Below are 4,161 nucleotides of genomic sequence, written 5' to 3' on the forward strand. Positions count from 1 at the left end.
TAGGAGTCGCTTTCCAGCCAGCAAGTGACTGCAAGTGCATGTCTCATCCTGGCATTGGGTAAAAACGTCAACATACAGGCATAATGGAAACGTAAAGTTGAATGTTGAGTTCCCAAAGTCATGCAAAATGATCAGATCTGAGGCAGAACACAGTTTCTGTTAAAGGTTGCTTTGCATTTCTTACACCTTTTCTCCACGTGCATGTCGCATGTAGTCTGCCTGGATCTGAGAGGGGCTAATCTGTATAGTTCTGGTGTCTGAAGTATTGTTTATCCATAAAGATCAACTTGGATTTCCTGAAGATTTATTCCCATATATTACTTACTAACCTGAAATCCAGTAGTTACTAGATGGCAGTGATAAAAACAAAGATGACCTTAGAGGGTGAATGATTGTGTAGGACATTCACCCTAAATGAAGATCATATCTAAGTCTTAGACTGTTCTGAAATGTGGGTTTATGCTGAGCAATTAAGGCAGATCCAGATGGCACCTGAGAGCCCTGTTGGCGTTAATGTTTAGCTAATTGGAAAATGAAACTGTAATGATGCACAGCATCAGAAATGTGGACACTCCTAACTTCTGAGGCAGGAAAGGCAGTGGGTACCATAGAAGTTTACTTCAAGTGTGTGTATTTATTGCATTTTGTCACTTTATCTGCCATATGAAACAATCTTACCTATTAATTCTTTTCACCCCTGCCTTAACTGCTAATTAGCATTCAGTTATTAATCATATTTAGCCTGCATATCAGTCTGACCTGCTGAACCTCATAGATATATCAAACATCCTTTCTAAAATATGCTTTAAAGAAGTTACAAAGGATTAAAAAGTGCTAATTTTTAGAGACATTTTTATGAAAAAAAATACCTTTATGTGTATTTTGCTGGAGTGTAAATGGACCATTACACGTGACTTTAACGAAGTACTCCTATGAATGTTTTATATATATGCAATATATGTAGATATTTGTAAGGAGTTTGAATTTTTCCAGATGGGGTGCTGTGTAAATCATGTATTTATAAATTATATGAGGGTACTGACAGATATACAGCTTTTTTTAAAGGATTGTGTATTGACTGAACAAATTTTAAAAATATATATTTTGAAACTTGTTCCACATGAGCGGAGTTAACAAACCTTTTGTATTACACAGTTTGTTTTTTAAGTTAATAAGCTTCTAATGCGTAATAAATCTGCATCTTAAGCTTCCTAGGTTTTGTGTTTTAAGTGTGTGTTCTTCTGAGTTCTTCTGTTCTGTGCCTTCCTGATTCAGAGCGAAAGTAGTTTAATCCTACTGTATTTCAGTGACTGAATTTTCTACCTCTGATGTGTCGCTGTCATGCAACATGACAGCATGATGAAATGTGCTTTCCTTAGAAGTTCATATGATGAAGATGGCATGGTGTCTGCTGGAGCAGGAAAGAGGGAAGAGGAGAGGGAGTGAGTTAAAAAATATATATATATACAAAGTGATTTCAGATGCCATTTCTCTTCGCACTTAGCTTTTCATTATTAATTTGAATATCCTTTTACCCTGTTATGACTTTAAAATATCCAGCAGAGAAAACAGACTTTTTTTTTTCAATGTAGACTGGACTGTAGTTGTGATCGTGATTTAAAAATGAATGTAGAATGCCTGCAGGTTTCCAAGAAGAGTTGCACTGTGCTTTGTCATAATTTTATTTTTGGATGGTCCTAGTATGGAATATCTTAAGCTTGACATGAAATATCAGAGATCACTTCAGTATTAAAAGTAGCAGGTACCAGATTAACTACTGTTAATGGTAATCCAGCAATACCTGTTACCTCTATTGTGATATAAAACAGATCTGAACGGATTGGCCAATGCACATACATCATGCAGACTGTGTGTTCTTCTACAGCATGTTTTATTATAATGCAAAATGTAAATTACATGTGCATTAAAACAATGTCATTTTTCCTGACCCAGAGAAACATTGCACTAGAACAGTTAGCAATATACTTGTTCTTTAGTTTCTCCTGGAGAAAATGGTCATAGCCTTGCCCCCAAAAAGGATGGGGGACAAGGGAAAAGAAATGAAAAATCTGAAAAACTACACACAGGTTCCTTGCTTCCTACTCCCCTTTCTCTTCACTAACTCTGACTTTTTTTTTTTTTTTTTAACCAAAGGTAAACAGCATGCAGAGATTTTGCACTGCTGTGTAAATACATTTATGGAACATCATGACTGTATTTAGAATAACGCCCTGGAAAATACTGGGAAAAACCTTGAGCTATGACGTTTTTTTAATGCATGTTAAGCACTTGTGTGATGATATCAGAATTGTATTTTAGCAAAGACAGAAATTAAACTTGTTCATAAAATGTCATACCTAGACTTTCTTATTAGTGTGGTCCAAAAGCCCTCACTTGCAGGTTCTACTGAGCTTTAGTGGCAAAATTTAGACCCTACCTGATTTAAAAATGCTTGGAATCCAGGATGAAAGAAAATCAAGTAGAATGGTCTAAATTGTATTTTATGAAGGAAAATAATCTTGATTTCCAACTATAGGCTTATTTGCCTAGCTTCAGTAGCTTCATTGTATCTTTGGTGGTGAGGATGCTAATGGAAGACTGCAGATGAAGGCTTGAACCCCATGTGCCCAAAGAGGTATTTGAAAGCAGATTTTTTTTTTCTTTTGAGACCCATGCTACTACTTGTCTTACATCATCAAAAGAGGAGTAACCTTTCTCAGTTCTTTAAAGGGACACCTGGAAGTATGATCTCAGTCCTGGATGCTGTGGGGATGGAAGATATTGGACAGGGTTAAAGATATGCTGCCTGGTGTCACACTTGCTGGCCCTTACGACTTGTCTGTTTTGTGATTCATATGGTGGTGCCCTGTGTACTGCATATACATCCTAAAAGTACTAAAATCCTCACTTGGACTTGCATTAGTGTGAAAGTAGATGCTGAATCAGTTGCTGAATCCCTGAGAAGTGCACAGCAGGCTAGTCTAAATGCAGTAAGCTGAATTAAACCCTAATAATTTTTGCATTCAGTTTTTTAAGCCCCTAGTTTTGTTGCAAACAAGTGACAGGAACTTGTATTTGCATATCCAAATGAGGCTAATAGCTTTTAAAAAGTTGGTTGTATCCCAAGTGCACTGTCTTGCTGCTTTGGAATCTTAATCTTAGTGCATATATATATATATATATATACACACACACATATATATATATACACACACATCAATATAGCTGATTATATTGAGCAAGTGGAATTGAAAAGCAACTTTGCTGATAGCTCTGCTCAATCTGAAAGGCAAATATCTTCAGGTAAATATCAGAAACACTATTTAGATATGATGCAACAATCTACAGCAAACAAAAGGTAAGTAACATCACCCATGTCTAATGTTTTTTTATGCGCTTGTATTAGCTCATGTTGATGTTTTTGTTCTGTTGCTATTTTTGTGCAGAAATAAGTCAGTCTTATGTACAACTTTTTCCTCCCTTCTCCCCGCTGTTTTGTTAAATTATGCCTAGGAGTATACATCTTTAGCAAAATGCTGCGATCCTCTTGGAATGAGATAAGTCCTCTTTTGTTAGAGATCTCTAATCCTATATAGGGGTGTCTACTCTCTGATTTGCAAATGTGACTCTTGACAACTTGATGCCTTTTGTCAGAGGGCTACCCAAACACCAGGCGAAAACTAGAAAATTCCAATGATGGAGTTCTTCAGTAACTGAAGTGTTTTGCTCACTGAAGTGTTTATTGTCAAGAAAAAGAATGCATATACAAGTCTAAGCATCCTTGCATACTGCCTATGGCTCCAGAAGAGTGTTTTCTAGATGTGCGCTTTTTCATTATATTTATTATTTACATTTTATTGCTTTTTTCTTTCATGATTTAATGAAATGTATTCTGTAATAATTGGTTGAATTCGTATCTATCAACAGTTATATACATGAATTTGTAACAGAATCATAACACTAAAATTCTGTTGCCTTGTGCAGCTGGACTAGCCTGTACAGTTCATGTTCATGTTTAAATGTGTTGGAAGTTTTAATTCAATGGAACCAGTGTTTTCATTGGATTTTAAATGCAACTCTGTTGCCTTTTGCTAAGCCTTTGTAGACAGAAGTTTTGACTTCTGAAGTAAGTTGTACACCTCTAAACTTGTTATTTCAAGA

Source organism: Tinamus guttatus, unplaced genomic scaffold (assembly GCF_059628265.1).
Source record: "Tinamus guttatus ecotype Peru unplaced genomic scaffold, ASM5962826v1 Tinamus_guttatus_pri_ptg000076l, whole genome shotgun sequence".
NCBI lineage: Eukaryota > Metazoa > Chordata > Aves > Tinamiformes > Tinamidae > Tinamus > Tinamus guttatus.